Source organism: Gorilla gorilla, chromosome 20 (genome assembly GCF_029281585.2).
Source record: "Gorilla gorilla gorilla isolate KB3781 chromosome 20, NHGRI_mGorGor1-v2.1_pri, whole genome shotgun sequence".
In the NCBI taxonomy this organism is placed as follows: Eukaryota; Metazoa; Chordata; class Mammalia; order Primates; family Hominidae; genus Gorilla; species Gorilla gorilla.
The window spans coordinates 49,284,071-49,303,521 of NC_073244.2; the positions used below are offsets into that span (position 1 = coordinate 49,284,071).

Consider the following 19,451-nt stretch of genomic DNA (forward strand, 5'->3'; position numbering starts at 1 on the left):
GGCATGTAGACCAATGGAAGAGAATAGAGAACCCAGAATAAAGCCAAATACTTACAGCCAACTGATCTTCGACAAAGTAAACAAAAACATAAAGTGGGGAAAGGACACACTATTCAAAAAATGGTACTGGGATAATTGGCAAGCCACGTGTAGAAGAATGAAACTGGAGCTTCATCTCTCACCTTAGAGAAAAATCAACTCAAGATGGATCAAAGACTTAAATCTAAGACCTGAAACCATAAAAATTCTAGAAGATAACATTGGAAAAACTCTTCTACACATTGGCTTAGGCAAAGAGTTCATGACCAAAAACCCAAAAGCAAATGCAGCACAAGCAAAGATAAATAGATGGGACTTAATTAAACTAAAAAGCTTCTGCACAGCAAAAGAAATAATCAGCAGAGTAAACAGACAACCCACAGGATAGGAAAAAGTATTCACAAACTGTACATCCAACAGAGGACTGACATCCAGAATCTACAAGGAACTCAAACAAATCAGAAAGAAAAAAACAAATAATCCCATCAAAAAGTAGGCTAAGGATATGAATAGACAATTCTCAAAAGAAGTATACAAATGGCCAACAAACATATGAAAAAATGCTCAACATCACTAATGATCAGGAAAATGCCAATAAAAATCACAATGTGATACCAATTTGCTCCTCTAAGAATGACCATAATTTTTAAAAATCAAAAGATAATAGATGTTGCCATGGTTGTGGTGAAGAGAGAACACTTCTACACTACTGGTGGGAACGAAAACTAGTACAACCACTATGACAAACAGTATGAAGATTCCTTAAAAAACTAAAAGTAGAACTACCATTTGATCCAGCAATCCCACTAATGGGTATCTACCCAGAGGAAAAGAAGTCATTATATAAAATTATTTTTTTTTTTTCAGTGATAGAGATAGGAGTCTCACCATGTTGGCCAGGCTGGTCTCGAACTCCTGGCCTTAAGTGATCTGCTGGCCTCAGCCTCCCAAAATGCTGGGATTACAGGTGTGAGCCACTGCACCCAGACAGAAGTAATTATATGAAAAAGACACTTGCACACACGTTTATAGCAGCACAATTGCAAAAATATGGAAACAGCCTAAATGCCCATCAACAAGTGGATAAAGAAAATTTGGTGTACGTACACATATATATACACTATGGAATACTACTCAGCCATAAAAAGGAATGAAATAACGGCATTGGATGCAACCTGAATAGAGTTGGAGACCATTATTCTAAGAGAAGTAACTCAGGAATGGAAAACCCAACATTACATGTTCTCATTTATGAGTGGAAGCTAAGCTATGAGGATGCAAAGACATAATAGTGATATAATGGACCTCAGGAGGCTGAGGCAGGGGAATTGCTTGAACTCAGGAGGCAGAGGTTGCAGTGAACCGAGACTGCGCCACTGCACTCCAGCCTGGCCATAGAGCAAGCCTTTGTCATAAAAAAAAAAAAAAAAAGCCGGTCGTGGTGGCTCACGCTTGTAATCCCAGCACTTTGGGAGGCCGAGGCGGGCAGATCACGAGGTCAGGAGATCGAGACCACGGTGAAACCCAGTCTCTACTAAAAATACAAAAAATTAGCCGGGCGTGGTGGCGGGCGCCAGTAGTCCCAGCTCCTCGGAGAGGCTGAGGCAGGAGAATGGCGTGAACCCGGGAGGCAGAGCTTGCAGTGAGCCGAGATCGCACCACTGCACTCCAGCCTGGGCAACAGAGTGAGACTCTGTCTCAAAAAAAAAAAAAAAAAAAAAAAAGTAATATTTAAGAGGTGGTCTCTTGAAGTAACTAATACAAATTCTGTTGTTAGTCTTTTAGGATATGACTTTCAGATTTAAGCTCTGATACTTAATAAAATGTGTCTTAAAGTCTCATTGGTAAATTGGGAGAAAATGTCATTTAGCATATAAAATAGTCTGAAGATGAAGTAAAATAATCCACATAAGGCTGGGTGCGGTGGCTCATGCCTGTAATCCCAGCACTTTGGGAGGCCGAGGCGGGTGGATCATGAGGTCAGGAGTTCGAGACCAGCCTGGCCAAGATGGTGGGATTACAAGCATGCACCATCACGCCAGACTAATTTTTGTATTTTTAGTAGTGATGGGGTTTCGTCATGTTGGCCAGGCTGGTCTCGAACTCCTGACCTCAAGTGATCCGTCCGCCTTGGCCTCCCAAAATGGTGCGATTACAGGCGTGAGCCACCACACCCGGCCAAATATGAGAACATTAATGAGATTCAGCTCAATGGCTCCCAACATCTACTGGAAAGAAAGCAGATTGGTATTAGGACATTCAGACACATTTCAGATGAAGTAAAGCATACTCTAAAACCAGTAACCTTAGGAAAGAAAAAAGCCAACTAGCCTAAACATTGAGTTTTAGATGTGAAAGAATTTTTTTCCTCCTCATTAGAGTCCTTTTGAGGAATAGCAGGACCAGGGAGGGAGAAAAAAATCATGAGTTATCAGGCCTCTCCTTGAAGCACGGAATGCCTCCTTACACAATACCCTCCACGCCTTCCCTGTTCACACACTTTAACACATGGAGGTAGGAGAGAGGCTGGAATCTGGGTATGAGTTCACAGCAGGTTCCTGGGGTCAGAGCTCTGGGAAAGACGAGGTTCTGAGACAGGTAGCTCGCTCTCAGAGATCACAAAGAAATAACCTCCCAGGCGTTTCCAATCTCACAGCAAGTCAATGCCTTCTAGCTGGAAAACTTGATGTAGAGTTCAGTATCCAACTTCCCTCTTGCAGACATTTTTTGTGTGTGTCAGCCGCAAGCAGCTGTGAGGAGGGAGGAGAGAAGAAGCAGCCGGGAACCTACAGCCAAGACTCAAAGTGACACCGCAGTGCCACCGCAGTCAACGTACATGAAAAGGACAAGCACCTCATATCCCCGTCACGCAAGCACAGCCACTCACTCACCTGTCAGAGCCTCACAACCGCACCCACCGTCAAGGAGGCACATCCCAGCCTCTCACACGCAGTTTCTCTGTCACACACTCTCAAACATTCCCCATCTGACATATACAACATTCTCTCACGTGCGCACTCAAATACCCTCCTCTGCTGTTCATGCACCCACGGGCCTGAGATTCCGATAACAACTGGCCATCCATACTACAGGCTTCCACGGTTTAAGGGCTTCCTCCACCACCCCGGCTGGTTTAGGTTGGGCTCCAATGTAACTTGATTGCCCAGATCCCTCCCTGCGAGTACTCTGTGCCTGTTATATCCTGAAATGAGTTCAACCCACCTTGCAAAAGAACCACGCGAAAACGGAACGGAAGCCATAGATTGGGTGTTCCCGTTGCCCTCTGGGAAATGTAGTTTAAGCCTAAAGCTCCATGACCGCGGTGGCTTGTGGGAAAAGTGGCTCGGAACCCCAAATCCCGGTTAGATTGCAGGCACCGCAGGACGCTGGCTCCCGGAGGTTTTAGTTTTCCCTCTACCAGGAGTGTGAAGACACAGAGACTTATTGCGCTGGCGAAGATGGCTGAGGCGAAGGCGTGTCCGACTTGTCCTCGGAGTTCTGAGGGTTTCAGTGACCCCAGAAGGCTGAGAAGGGGAATCCGAACTCGAGGCTGCCCGAAGCCTTGGGCTGTTTTGAGTGTAGAGCCGGTGGGGGAGGGCGTTCAAAGTGTGGCGGCGAGGGCGAGCGTGGGGCATCGGGTATGAGCTCCCGAGGGCGGGGACTCTGCTCTGTGTCCCCTGAGGAAGTCCAGTCTTGTTATAAGGTATGAGAAAAGTAACTTTTTAAAAATGGACAAATAATAATTGTATGTTTTATATAATGATAGGGTACAATATGCTGTTTTGATCTATGTTTACAATGTGAAATGATTAAATCAAGCTAATTAAATCCATCGCCTCACTTTTTTGTGGTGAAAACATTTAAAATCTACTTTTAGCAATTTTGAAACATGCAACACATTATGTAGTTGCTATTCTATGCAATCGATTACTAAAGTTTATTTCTCCTGACTAACTGAAATTTTGTACTGTTTTAATTAACATCTCCCTTTTCCCCATTTTTCAGTCTCCGATAAACACCATTCTTTGCCTCTTAAGAGTTAGACTTTTTTAGATTCCACAAATACCACTTATGTGGTATTTGGTATTTATCTTTCTGTTACTGGCTTCTCTCACTTAGCATAATGTCCTCCTGGTTTATCCATGTTGTCACAGATGACAGAATTTTCCTTGTTTTATTTTTATTTTTTATTTATTTTTTAAAAATCTATTTACTTATTATTATTATTATTTGAAACGGAGTTTCGCTCTTGTCACCCAGGCTGGAGTGCAGTGGCACAGTCTCAGCTCACTGCAACCTCTGCCTCCCATGTTCAAGAGATTTTTGTGTCTCAGCCTCCCAAGTAGCTGGGATTATAGGCATGCGCCACCACGTCGGCTAATTTTTGTATTTTTAGCAGTGACAGGGTTTCACCATGTTGATCTGGCTGGTCTCGAACTCCTGACCTCAGGTGATCCACCCACCTTGGCTTCTCAAAGTGCTGCATTTACAGGCGCAAGCCACTGTGCCCGGCCGATTTTCCTCTTCTTAAAAAGTGAATAGTATTCCTTTATATATACATATATATATGTGTATAAGGTTATATACATAATATATATAATATGTAACATTTTCTTTATCCATTTATAACATGCTGGACACCTACGTTGCTTCCGTATCCAATGCAGAATAATGCTGCAGTGAATGGTAGTGCAGTTATCTCTTCAGCATGCTGATTTCAATTCCTTTAGCTATACACCCACCGGTGGGGTTGCTGGAACATATAGTAATTCTATTTTTAGTTTCTGATGAATCTCCATATTATTTTCCATCATGGCTGTATTAATTTACATTGGGAAATGTACTTACTTTTGATGTTGTTGTGAATGGACTGGTTTATTCAATAAATTGTGTTAGGTACATTGACTAATAGTGTGTAGAAGTGAAGTTATATTTACTTAATTCTTAAAGGTATAGTCAAAACAGACTGAATAATTAAATGTAAAAATGATCTGGAGAAAACCTTTTTTGTTTTTTGAGATGGAGTCTCGCTCTGTTGCCCAGGCTGGAGTGCAGTGGCGCGATCTCGGTCACTGCAATCTCTGTCTCCCAGGTTCAAGTGCTTCTCCTGCCTCAGCCTCCCAAGTAGCTGGGATTACAGGCATGCACCACCACACCTGGCTAATTGTATGTGTTTTAAAATATTAACTTAGGAATAGATTTTCTAAGCTAAATTGAAGGGAAATGCTAAGGAAATAGTGAGATTTTACTTGATAATTATGTGTCTGAATGAATCAGCCAATTAATAAAATTAAAACAGACCTCGGGCCATGGTGCATGCCTGTCATCCCAGTACTTTGTGAGGCCAAGACAGAGATCACTTGAGTCCAGGAGTTTGAGCCCAGCCTGAGCAACACGTCAAAACGCTGTCTCTACAAAAAATACAAAAATTAGCCAGGCGGGGTGGCTCATGCCTGTAGTCCCCACTACTTGGGAGGCTGAGGCAGGAGGATCACCTGAGCCTGGAGAAGTCGAGGCTGCAGTGAGCTGTGATCGTGTCACTGCACTTCTAGCCTGGGCGACAGAGTGAGACCCTGTTCCAGAGAAACTAAAATAAAGTGAAATGAAAACAAATACAAGACAAAAATTGATCGACTTATTTTAACACATAGTATGATGAAGAGACATAGATAACAGTACTAACCCAGTGTGTTTCTGTTGATCAAAGTCACGGTCACTAGTCTAAAGGAAATAGGAATAGTGACTATAAATTCACAACCATTTACAACATTAGAAATACTAATTATCATCAGATATATCAGACTCACAATTACTTGCCCTTTTAAGAATTCATCCTGTTCTCCATAAGGAAGAAAGTATTGATAACTCTTTTTTCCCCTTAACTTAGCACTTTGTGCTTCTGAATCTCTGAATTTGTGTTCACATCTTAACACTTTTTTTTTGCAATTATTTTCTGTAGCTTTTTGTCTTCAGTTGAGACATCTCCTATATTCTCTTTACACTTTTCCACAAATGACCCAATTTTTTTGTAAGCATCATTGATGAGTTCCATGTATGTGATGACAGTGTAATGATAAATTATCAATGTGGTTTCCCTCCAGTCTTGTTCATCATTCAAGTGACTCTCCTTGGCTGAGCAACAGGCCAGGAGGTATCTATGACATTTTGTTCAGGTTAAGCAGTAAGAATAAAACAAAATCTACATTATCTTTTTCATATTTTAAACACAAGCCAACAAATAATTTGGAAGGACCCATGATTAGACAATGAGGATTTTATGCTCCCTCAAGAGTAATTGAGATTGTTTAATTGTATGGAGGAATGAACATATCTTAAAGGGAAGCACGAAGATATAATATTTAGATCACAGAATCATTAGGAAGTGGCTTTGCACCCTGGCTACACCACTGTACACAGGAAATATCAGGGCACCGTGGCGCACGCCTGTAATCCCAGCACTTTGGGAGGCTGAGGCAGGTGGATCACCTGAGGTCAGGAGTTTAAGACCAGCCTGACTAACATGGTGAAACCCCATCTCTACTAAATACAAAAAAATAGCCGGGTGTGTTGGCACACGCCTGTAACTCCAGCTACTCGGGAGGCTGAGGCAGGAGAATCGCTTGAACCTGGGAGGCAGAGGTTCCAGTGAGCTGAGATGGCACCATTGCACTCCAGCCTGGGCAACAAGAGTGAAACTCTGTCTCAAAAAAAAAAAAAAAAAAAATCACTGCCACAAACTTTTTCACATAGGATGATGAAGGATTCCAGAGCCCCTGCTACCTCTAGGGGCTCCTACCGCTGCCATCCTACCCCTGCCATACCACACATATATCTTGACAGGGCCTGTTACAGAGAAGAAAAGGTCCAGTAAATTAATACTACAATCATTGACACATACCCACCAAAAAACTCAAATTAAAATTTTGACAAAATTAAGTGTCAGCAAGAATGCAAAGATTTGGGAATTATCAGACATTGTAAGACTGTCAGTTGGTGTGTTAACATTGGGATGAAGCCAATAATACCTAGTAAAACTGAAGATATGTTTACCATGTAACCTATGGTTTTACCTCTTGCTTTATACTGTACATAAATACACACTAATGGTAACCAAATAGAAATACAAAAATGTTCACAACGGCATCATTTGTAACTGAAAAAATGAACACAACCCACATGTCCACCAACCATGAAGGGATACACACTGGTGTACTGTTTTTTGTTTGTTTGTTTGTTTTTTGAGACACAGTCTCACTCTGTTGCCCAGGCTGGAGTGCAGTGGTGCGATCTGGGCTCACTGCAACCTCCACCTCCCAGGTTCAAGTGATTCTCCTGCCTCAGCCTCCCGAGTAGCTGGGATTACAGGTGTGCACCACCACTTTCGGCTAACTTTTGGTTTTTTGTTTCTTTGTTTGCTTTGAGACGGAGTCTCACTGTGTCGCCCAGGCTGGAGTGCAGTGGTGTGATCTTGGCTCGCTGCAACCTCTGCCTCCCGGGTTCAAGTGATTCTCCTGCCTCAGCCTCCCGAGTAGCTGGGACTATAGGTGCGTGCCACCACACCCAGCTAATTTTTTGTATTTTTAATAGAGACAGGGTTTCACTGTGTTCGCCAGGATGGTCTCGATCTCCTGACCTCATGATCCACCTGCCTCAGCCTCCCAAAGTGCTGGGATTACAGGCATGAGCCACCACACCTAGCTGGTGTACTGTTTTAATAGAATGCAGAATCGATGCTAAATGTGAATATTAAATGCTTAATATTGAGTAATAGAAGCCAGATGCAGCAGGATACAAACTATTACTCCAATTATGTAAGAGAGAAACCAGGCAAAATCAGACTATACTTTAGGCATATAAAAAATACATAATAAGGCTGGGATTCATGCTAAATGAGTAGATTTTAGCTTCCCTTGCCACATGCAAACAATGTGGGTATCTGTGAGATGATAGAGATGTTAATTTGCTTCACTATAGTAACCCCTTTATACTATGTATATGTATCCTATAACATCATGTTGTGTACCTTAAATATATAGAATAAAATACATTTAAAAAAAGAAAAAGTTTTGGCTGGGTGTGGTGGCCCATGCCTGTAATCCCAGCACTTTGGGAGGCTGAGGCATGAGGATTGGTTGAGCCCAGGAGTTCAAGAACAGCCTGGGCAACATAGTGAGACCCCGTCGCTATCAAAAAAGAAAAAGAGGCCAGGCGTGATGGCTCATGCCTATAATCCCAGCACTTTGAGAGGCCGAGGCAGGCAGATCACGAGGTCAGGTGTTTGAGACCAGCCTGGCCAACATGGTGAAACCTCATCTTTACTGAAGATACAAAAAATTAGCCAGGGATGGTGGCGCGCATCTGTAATACCAGCTATTCGGGAGGCTGAGGCAGGAGAACTGCTTGAACCCAGGAAGCGGTGGTTGCAGTGAGCCGAGATTGCGTCATTGCACCCCAGCCTGGGCAACAGGGCAAGACTCCGTCTCAAAAAAAGAAAAAAGAAAAAGAAAACAAAATTATGAAAGGATGCACAACAAAATTAAAATGTTGACTCTAAAGAGCTACTGAATGACGGGGGTGCATGAGAGAAAAGGTTACTTAACATTTTTATACCTATTGGATTGAATCCTATGTATGCATTATAAATGTAAATGTGCAATAATGCAGATAACTGAAATGTGGGTATGCTTTGATTAGGACTTTGCATTTCCTATTTGCTCAACTTCCTTATGATTGTAGATGCATATGAATAGAAATACAAAATTTAAGGAGACACAGGACTTCTGATAGCCCTTTCTTCTTTCCACATTTTGCGTGTCTGGCTGTAGTTTGCCATATGTGTCCCTATGGCTAATGAGCAAAATATTTTTCGGTTGGATACCTGTGACCAAGCATTGCAAGTTAAAGATATTTCTGAATCTTGGACCCTCTTAGGTACAGTGAAGCCCGGCCATGCATAATAAAGCAGAGAGGAATGTAAAAGGTTGCTGCATCAATAATCAATTTCTGGTGAGCAATAATTACAGGTAATGTAAAATGAGACAATTATTGCTTTTCATCATATCCTGAAAGAACTCCTACAGTCATTGATTTTGAACAAAACACCTAAGTTCACTCTCCTCTTTTCTATAATGAAAAGACATTATCCAGTAGAAGTTCAAGAGTAAAATCTGAAGGCAGCTTATCTGACCTGGCCACATGGCCTTGCCACTTACTCACCATAACTTTCTACACACTAACCTCTCCAGACCTCAGATCTTCAACTCTCTGAAATACAAACATAGTAGTATCTACCTCTAGAACTGCAGCTAAACTGAGCATTTTAGGGAAGGAACAAACACACATGATATAGATAGTCAGATTATGAACCCAGCGTAGCCCAGAATACAGAAATTTCTCAGTAATAGAGACCCTCAAGAGAAAAATCAGATGTAGCCTATCTCAGTGGCCTTTCATGTGGCAAATGAAAAGTGAAAGTCCATAATGAGAAAGACATGGGCAGCCAATGATACCATCCATTCAGCGTAGACTCTCAACATATCTGACAGTCATTGCCTGTTGTACCCCAACCCGTTTATATATTGGGTTTATATCACCTTTCAGTTAAAACATACATAAACCTGAAGCCTCAGTCAGAAATATTTATGGACAACTAGGTATTATTCTGTGTTTCCAGTCAAAACTCAGGTAGACCACATTTTATGTGACAGGAGAAGGCACAGTTGATGCCCAATTAACCCTGAGATCATCTCTGCCTGCAGCTTCCTATCATCACAGCAAGCTCTTTTCCTGCAGTCCATCATCTGTGTCTGTCCTTTGCTACATAGGTAGCAAAAATAGGCATCTGAAAAGATGCTCAACACCATATGTCACTAGGGAATTCAAATTAAAACAAAGATGAGATACCACTACACATCTGTTAGACTGGCTCAAATCCAAACACTGACACCACCAAATGCTGGTGAGGATACGGAGCAACAGGAACTCTCAATGATTGCTGCTGGGAATGCAAAATGGTACAGTCACTGTGGAAGGCAGTTTTGCAAATTCCTGCAAAACTAAACATACGCTTACCATACGATCTGGCAATTGCATTCTTTGGTATATGCCCAAATGACTTGAAAACTTATATCCACTCAAATCCTCCACATGAATGTTTACAGCAGCTTATACATAACCAACAAATATTGGAAGTAACCAAGATATCCTACAATAGGGAAATGCATAAACTAACTCTGAAACAATCATACAATGGAATATTATTCAGGAATGAAAAAAAATGAACTGCCAAGGCATGGAAAGACATGGAGGAATCTTAAACACGTATTTCTAAATGAAAGAAGCCAATGCAAAAAGGCCACATAGTGTAGAGTTCCAATTATATGGAATACTAGAAAAGGCAAAACTAGGCAGATGGTATTATAAAAAGTTCAGTGGTTGCCAGAGGCTTGAGCAGAGGGAAGGATGAATAGGTGGAGCACAGAAGATTTTTAGGGTTCTGAAACTTTTCTGTGTGACCCTATGATGGTGGACATATGTCCTTATGCATTTGTCAAAGCCCATAAATGGTACAACACAAAGAGTGAATCTTAATATAAGCCATGAACTTAATAATATCCATATTGGCTCATCAAGCATAACAAATGTACCATACTAACAAGATGATAATAGAGGAAGTGTGTGTACTATGGTGTGAGGGGGATATTAGAGCTCAATATGCCCTCTGCTCTGTTTTCTGTACGCCTACAACTGTTCTAAAAATTAAGTCAATTATTTATCTATCTTTTGGAGACAAGGTCTCGCTCTGTCACTCAGGCTGGAGTGCAGTGGTACAATCACGGCTCACTGCAGCCCCAACCTCCAGGGCTCAAGCAATCCTCCCCACCTCAGCCTCCTGAGTAGCTGGGACCACCAGCTTGTGCCACCATGCCCAGCACATTTCATAGGCATCTGAAAAGATGCTCAACACCATATGTCACTAGGGAATTCAAATTAAATGTATGATGAGATACCATTACACATCTATTAGACTGGCTTGAATCCAAACACCAACAACACCAAATGCTGGTGAACATACGGAGCGACAGGAATTCTCATCTATTGCTGCTGGGAATGCAAAATGGTACAGCCACTGTGGAAGGCAGTTTTGCAAGTTCCTGCCAGACTAAACATAAGCTTACCATACTATCCGGCAAAAAAAAAAAAAAATTAAAATATGTTTTATATACTTAACAATATATAAAGAAATATATATTTTAAAAATAATTGTTTTAAATTTTTTGTAGAGACAGGGTCTCCCTATGTTGCCCAGCCTGCAGAATCTATTAATTTTAAAAACGTTTTAAACTCTTGAACAAGGAATTATTTGAAGAGTGAAAAATAAAATGATAGAATATTGATTGATAAATTCCAAATGTTGAATATTAAATAATTTGGATTAATTTTAAATTCCGAGAAGCAGAACTTTAAAAAATATTTTTAAAATGTCCTAATCCCATGTCAATGCATGTTCAACAAATTCAAGAGCCAATTTCAGAGAAGAAATAAGTGGTCAACAACAAGTTCTTAGGTTTTGACTTTATTTGTTGACTATTTGTATTTGTGAATGGCGAAGTTTAGATTTTGTTTCTTTCTTCTTAGGGTATTGACTAATAATTTTATTAAGCCAGAGAGACAGTAAATAGAATTATTACCTATTTGTCCATTTTATCTGTTATAAATATTTCTTCCAAACTCACTTATCTAAAGTTTTTGGTTTTTTTAGCCGGGCGCAGTGGCTCATGCCTGTAATCCCAGCACTTTAGGAGGCTGAGGCAGGAGGATCGCTTGAGATCAGCAATTCAAGACCAGCCTGGGCAACATGGAAAAACTCTGTACCTACTAAACACACAAAAATTAGCCGGGCTGCCAGGCACAGTGGCTCATACCTGTAATCCCAGCACTTTGGGAGTCCGAGGCAGGCAGATCACCTGAGGTCGGGAGTTAGAGACCAGCCTGACCAACATGGAGCAACCTGGTCTCTGCTAAAAATACAAAATTTTTGGCCGGGCGCGGTGGCTCACGCCTGTGATCCCAGCACTTTGGGAGGCCGAGGCGGGCGGATCACGAGGTGAGGAGATCAAGACCATCCTGGCTAACACAGTGAAACCCCGTCTATACTAAAAATACAAAAAATTAGCTGGGCATGATGGCGGGCACCTGTAGTTCCAGCTACTCGGGAGGCTGAGGCAGGAGAATGGCCTGAACATGGGAGGCGGAGCTTGCAGTTAGCGGAGATTGCGCCACTGCACTCCAGCCTGGGCTACAGAGCGAGACTCGGTCTCAAAAAAAACAAAAAAACAAACAAACAAAAAAAAACACCAAAATTATCCAGGTGTGGTGGCGCATGCCTGTAATCCCAGCTACTTGGGAGGCAGAGGCAGGAGAATAGCTTGAACCCCGGAGGCAGAGGTTGCGGTAAGCTGAGATTGCGCCATTGCACTCCAGCCTGGGCAGCAAGAGGGCAACTCTGTCTCAAAAAAAAAAAAAAAAAAAAAAGCCCCCTCCCCCTCCCCCTCCCCCTCCCCCTCCCTCTCCCCACGGTCTCCCTCTCCCGCTCTTTCCACGGTCTCCCTCTGATGCCGAGCCGAAGCTGGATGGTACTGCTGCCATCTCAGCTCACTGCAACCTCCCTGCCTGATTCTCCTGCCTCAGCCTGCGGAGTGCCTGCGATTGCAGGCGCGCGCCGCCACGCCTGACTGGTTTTCGTATTTTTTTGGTGGAGACGGGGTTTCGCTGTGTTGGCCGGGCTGGTCTCCAGCGCCTAACCGCGAGTGATCGGCCAGCCTCGGCCTCCCGAGGTGCCGGGATTGCAGACGGAGTCTCGTTCACTCGGTGCTCAATGGTGCCCAGGCTGGAGTGCAGTGGCGTGATCTCGGCCCGCTACAACCACCTCCCAGCCGCCTGCCTTGGCCTCCCAAAATGCCGAGATTGCAGCCTCTGCCCGGCTGCCGCCCCGTCTGGGAAGTGAGGAGCGTCTCCGCCTGGCCGCCCATCGTCCGGGATGTGAGGAGCCCCTCTGCCTGGCTGCCCAGTCTGGAAAGTGAGGAGCGTCTCTGCCCGGCCGCCATCCCATCTAGGAAGTGAGGAGTGCCTCTTCCCGGCCGCCGTCACATCTGGGAAGTGAGGAGCCTCTCTGCCCGGCCGCCCATCGTCTGAGATGTGGGGAGCACCTCTGCCCTGCCACCCCGTCCGGGATGTGAGGAGCGTCTCTGCCCGGCCGCCCCGTCTGAGAAGGGAGGAGACCCTCTGCCTGGCAACCGCCCCGTCTGAGAAGTGAGGAGCCCCTCCGCCCGGCAGCCGCCCCGCCCGAGAAGTGAGGAGCCCCTCCGCCCAGCAGCCACCCCGTCTGGGAAGTGAGGAGCGTCTCCGCCCGGCAGCCACCTCGTCCGGGAGGGAGGTGGGGGGGTCAGCCCCTCGCCCGGCCAGCCGCCCCGTCCGGGAGGGAGGTGGGGGGATTAGCCCCCCGCCTGGCCGGCCACCCGGTCCGAGAGGTGAGGGGCGCCTCTGCCCGGCCGCCCCTACTGGGAAGTGAGGAGCTCCTCTGCCCGGCCAGCCGCTCCGCCCGGGAGGGAGGTGGGGGGGTCAGCCCCCGGCCCGGCCAGCCGCCCCGTCCGGAAGGGAGGTGGGGGGGTCAACCCCCCGCCCGGCCAGCCACTCCATCCGGGAGGGAGGTGGGGGGGTTGGCCCCCCGCCTGGCCGGCCGCCCCGTCCGGGAGGTGAGGGGCGCCTCTGCCCGGCCGCCCCTACTGGGAAGTGAGGAGCCCCCTTGCCCAGCCAGCCGCCCCGTCCGGGAGGGAGGTGGGGGGGTCAGCCCCCCGCCCGGCCAGCCGCCCTGTCCGGGAGGTGAGGAGCGCCTCTGCCCGGCCGCCCCTACTGGGAAGTGAGGAACCCCCCCGCCCGGCCAGCCACCCTGTCCGGGAGGGAGGTGGGGGGTTAGCCCCCCGCCCGGCCAGCCGCCCCGTCCGGGAGGGAGGTGGGGGGGTCAGCCCCCCGCCCGGCCAGCCGCCCCGTCCGGGAGGGAGGTGGGGGGGTCAGCCCCCCGCCCGGCCAGCCGCCCCGTCCGGGAGGTGAGGGGCGCCTCTGCCCGGCCGCCCCTGCTGGGAAGTGAGGAGCCCCTCAGCCCGGCCAGCTGCCCCGTCCACGAGGGAGGTGGGGGGGTCAGCCCACCGCCCAGCCTGCCGCCCTGTCCGGGAGGGAGGTGGGGGGTCAGCCCCCCGCCTGGCCAGCCGCCCCATCCGGGAGGTGAGGGGCGCCTCTGCCCGGCCGCCCCTACTGGGAAGTGAGGAGCCCCTCTGCCCGGCCACCACCCAGTCTGGGAGGTGTACCCAACAGCTCATTGAGAACGGGCCATGATGACAATGGCGGTTTTGTGGAATAGAAAGGGGGGAAAGGTGGGGAAAAGATTGAGAAATCGGATGGTTGCCGTGTCTGTGTAGAAAGAGGTAGACAATGGGAGACTTTTCATTTTGATCTGTACTAAGAAAAAATTCTTCTGCCTTGGGATCCTGTTGATCTGTGACCCTACCCCCAACCCTGTGCTCTCTGAAACATGTGCTGTATCCACTCAGGGTTGAATGGATTAAGAGCGTTGCAAGATGTGCTTTGTTAAACAGGTGCTTGAAGGCAGCATGCTCGTTAAGAGCCATCACCACTCCCTAATCTCAAGTACCCAGGGACACAAACACTGCGGAAGGCTGCAGGGTCCTCTGCCTAGGAAAACCAGAGAACTTTGTTCACTTGTTTATCTGCTGACCTTCCCTCCACTATTGTCCTGTAACCCTGCCAAATCCCCCTCTGCGAGAAACACCCAAGAATGATCAATAAAAAAAAAAAAAAAAAAAAAGGAACAACAACAACAAAAAATCGATTGACAAAAAAAAAAAAAAAAAAAAAAGCCGGGCATGGTGGCGCATGCCTGTAGTCCCAGCTACTCGGAGGCTGAGGCAGGAGAATCCCTTGAGCCCAGGAGGCGGAGGTTGCATGAGCTGAGATCGCGCCACTGCACTTCAGCCTGGGAAGTAAAAAGGTTTTTTTCGTTTTGTTTTGTTTAAACTGTTTTTTTGTTTTGTTTTTTTTTTTACCATTCAGATGTATGGAATGTTTATAGATATCTACCAAGATAAATAATTACCATATCAACGTTCTAAATTTTAAAAAATATTTTTTCCCTTTGTTACGTTTAGGAAGCCTATTCCAGGCTGGGGGCTGTGGCTCACGCCTACAATACCCGCATTTTGGGAGGCTGAGGCCCGGGGATGATGAGATCAAGAGATCAAGACTATCGTGGTCAACATGGTGAAACCCCATCTCTACTAAAAATACAAAAATTAGCTGGGCGTGGTGGCGCGCGCCTGTAGTCCCAGCTAGCTACTCGGGAGGCTGAGGCTGGAGAATGGCTTGAACCAGGGAGTCGCAGGTTGCAGTGAGCCGAGATCATGCCACTGCACCCTAGCCTGGCGACAGAGCGAGACTCCGTGTCAAAAAAAAAAAAAAAAAAAAAAGAAGAAGAAGAAGAAGGCCGGGTGCGGTGGTTCACGCCTGTAATCCTAGCACTTTGGGAGGCCGAGGTGGGCGGATCATGAGGTCAGGAGATCGAGACCATCCTGCCTAACATGATGAAACCCTGTCTCTACTAAAAATACAAAAAAAAAAAAAAAAAAAAAAATTAGCCAGGCGTGGTGGCGGGCGCCTGTAATCCCAGCTACTCGGGAGGCTGAGGCAGAAGAATGGCGTGAACCCGGGAGGCAGAACCCGGGAGGCAGAGGTTGCAGTGAGCTGAGATCGCGCCACTGCACTCCAGCCTGGGCAACAAAGCGAGACTCCATCAAAAAAAAAAAAAAAAAAAAAATTCTATTCCAGGCCAGCCGGGCACGGTGGCTCACGCCTGTAATCCCAACACTTTGGGAGGCCGAGGTGGGCGGATCACCTGAGGTCAGGAGTTCGAGACCAGCCTGGCCAACATGGTGAAACCCCATCTCTACTAAAAATACAAAAATTAGCCGGGTGTGGTGGCGGATGCCTGTAATCCCGGCTACTTGGAAGGCTGAAGCACGAGAATCACTTGAACTCGAGAGGCAGAGGTTGCAGTGAGCCGAGATCGCGCCATTGCACTCCAGCCTGTGGAATAGAGTGAGACTCCGTCCCTAAAACAAACAAACAAGCAAACAAGCCTATTCCAAAACAAAAATAATGAAAGTATTTATTTCTTCGGATGTTTTTAAATAAAATTTTTAATCATATGTATTCGTGTCCAAAGGTGAAGAACATAATGTATTGAAGAATGTGATGGGACTTAAGTCACTCCTATAGGACCTGAGTCCATTTACCTAACCCTTTTCTTTTACCCGAGTCAGGTTCCACCCAGACTCGCCTCCTACTGGCGCTGAGAACGCAGCGACTCCACCCTTAGCCTCAGGCCGGGGGCCCCAGCATTTGTCTGATCTGCGCTTGCGTACTCCTAGGCCAGGTGGCCATTCCCAGAGGTGTCCCGGGCTCGCGCGGTGGGCGGGGCGCGCGGTCCTCGTGGTCACATCCGTATTTCCTGTAGGTTTTTAGGACTCTGGACTCCACTTCTCAGGGTTGCCTGCGGTCCTGACTGTTCCGTCTTGGACTACATATTCCACGGGCGACGGAGAAATCTTGTACCTCTGGCTCCGTCTCCTGGACCTCTGCGCTGCCCGTGACCTGGTCCCACCTGAGGAAGAAGGCGGCGCGGGTCGCTGCCGGAGCTTCTGCAGCCCCAGCCCGCAGTCCGCAGCCCGCGCGGGACCCTGCGTGGCGGTGAGAGTGGAGCTGCAGGAGGCACTCAGAGCGCGGAGGCCTCGGGCGCGGGCCGGACTTGTCTCCCACCTACTCAGGCCTTGGGGTGCTGGAGCTGCGAAGGAAGGGGCTCATCTCTAGGGAGACAGGTGGAGAACGTCTCCTTTGTGACGTGGAGACTGAGAAGGGTGCGTGAATGTGTTGTGTGACGGGGACATAGAGTGAGTGTCCTTTGAAAGCGTGCTTTGCTATAACTCTGTGGTGTCACTGACCCGTGGGTCAGGGTCTCAGTTTCCCTGTCTCCTCTCAGCCTCGTATGACTGCCACAGAGAAATATCTAAGCGCGAAATCAGATACTGAGCCTTAGATGAAGTTTTCCAGTGAGAAGAAACGGATAGGATGGGAAGCTTAGAGCAGGAATTCCCTTAAGACGGTGTGATAGACTCTTTTAAAGAAAAAATATTCAGTCTTTAGCACTCGTTAAAGCATGCAAAGGAAGACTTTATTCAGGATCATCGTGATAGGTATTGGAAGCACAGCAGTGAGATTTTGCAATGGGTACAATAGATTGGGTTCAACTCCAAATTCAGCATGAACAAGTAGGAATTTATAGTCAAGGAGCAGGTTAGGGATCACTGGATGACAAAATACTAAGAGGAAATGTCTGGGATAAGTAGGATTCTGGCTAAACGCACCTGTTGGGATTCTTTTTGAAGAGAGAGACCTGGGTGATAAGACATCATCGCCTGGGGGATGGTGGAGGATGAAGATAGTGGGGCAGAGGGTTCTTGCTAAACTGACTTAGAAGGGGCCTTTGTTATTGTTGGATTTTATAATGAAGTGTACAGATGGGCCCAGGACAAGGTGTAAGAGCCTGAGTAAAGTTTGGTCACGCAGGGTTTGTGTAGGATTCCTTCCTGGAAGGGTTATACACTCCGCCCCCATCTCCCGGTTCTTGGAGTTTCATTTACGTGTTTAAGAATCACGTGGATGGTGAACCCTGATTCTGAAGTCGGTGTCTGCTGTGTTCATGGCAGGATTCGGTTAGGAGGAACAGCACAGCATGCTGGGCTCTGGATTTAAAGCTGAGCACTTAAGAGTGAATTTGAGATTAGTCATAAATCGCCTTGAACTATTGGAGAAAAAAAAAAAAAAACAGAACTGGCCCAGAAAGCAAGGAAGGAGATTGCTGACTATCTGGCTGCTGGGAAAGATGAACGAGCTCGGATCCGTGTGGAGCACATTATCCGGGAAGACTACCTCGTAGAGGCCATGGAGATCCTGGAGCTCTACTGTGATCTGCTGCTGGCTCAGTTTGGCCTTATCCAGTCTATGAAGGAACTAGATTCTGGTCTGGCTGAATCTGTGTCTACATTGATCTGGGCTGCTCCTCGACTCTAGTCAGAAGTGGCTGAGTTGAAAATAGTTGCTGATCAGCTCTGTGCCAAGTATAGCAAGTAATATGGCAAGCTATGTAGGACCAACCAGATTGGAACTGTGAATGACAGGCTAATGCACAATCTGAGTGTGGAAGCCCCATCCAAAATCCTGGTGGAGAGATACCTGATTGAAATTGCGAAGAATTACAATGTACTCTATGAACCTGACTCTGTGGTCATGGCAGAAGCTCCTTCTGGGGTAGAGACAGATCTTATTGATGTTGGATTCACAGATGATGTGAAGAAAGGAGGCCCTGGAAGAGGAGGGGGTGGTGGGTTCACAGCACCAGTTGGTAGACCTGATGGAATGGTGCCAATGCCCATGCCCATGCCTATGCCCATGCCATCTGCAAATACTCCTTTCTCATATCCGCTGCCAAAGGGACCATCAGATTTCAGTGGACTGCCAATGGGGACTTATCAGGCCTTTCCCAATATTTATCCATCTCAGATACCAGCAACTCCCCCATCATATGAATCTGTAGATGACATTAATGCTGATAAGAATATCTCTTCTGCACAGATTGTTGGTCCTGGACCCAAGCCAGAAGCCTCTGCAAAGCTTCCTTCCTGACCTGCGGATAACTATGACAACTTTGTCCTAGCAGAGTTGCCATCTGTGCCAGACACACTACCAACTGCATTTGCTGGTGCCAGCACCTCAGCATCTGAAGACATTGACTTTGATGATCTTTCCCAGAGGTTTGAAGAGCTGAAAAAGAAAATATAGGTCTCTTAAACCAGGCAACTTTCATGTTCTGGGAGTTGAGACTGAGCAATTTCTCCTTGTAACAAAGAATCTCCATGAAATTCCTTTTCATCTGTTAACCATCACTGAGCACAACACTCCTCCTCTGGGCTCTCTGCCTGCTCCTCCAGATTCTGCTGCTTTCCAGTTCTCTGTTGATCCTGAGACTAACAACCGGAGACTGAGGCTGGAGCAACTGGCTCCTGGCAGCTGTGCTTGTCCCTTTCCTGTCAGAGTGATCCCAGGTTTCCTCCTGGCCCATCCCATGGTCCCTCCACAGGAGCATGAGAGGATGGGAAAGCACTATGGGGAGACCACCAAAGATGGCTGGACAGTGGGAGAGAGCACGTCGTGAAGCATCCCAGCCTCGTGTTGAGGTTCCAGACTTAGAAACAAACCCCTCTGTACAGGGGGATTGTGGTGAGTGA

General features: G+C 46.6%; 1 protein-coding gene and 1 pseudogene across 2 annotated transcripts in view; one reads left to right on the forward strand and one right to left on the reverse strand.

Moving 5' to 3' along the window:
* The window catches only part of ZNF573 (zinc finger protein 573), a 48,237-nt gene extending 44,791 nt beyond the window's left edge, over positions 1–3,446 (reverse strand). Inside the window, exon 1 of one of the 2 annotated variants that reach the window (XM_063701861.1) lies at positions 3,262–3,446. The gene's annotated coding sequence lies outside the window, so the exon portion shown is untranslated. The remainder of the gene's footprint in view (positions 1–3,261) is intronic. The other variant, XM_063701862.1, reaches the window with a different exon arrangement.
* Positions 3,447–17,825: 14,379 nt separating this feature from the next.
* Positions 17,826–19,109, forward strand: LOC109024265 (IST1 homolog; annotated as a pseudogene).
* The last annotated feature ends 342 nt before the right edge of the window (positions 19,110–19,451 follow it).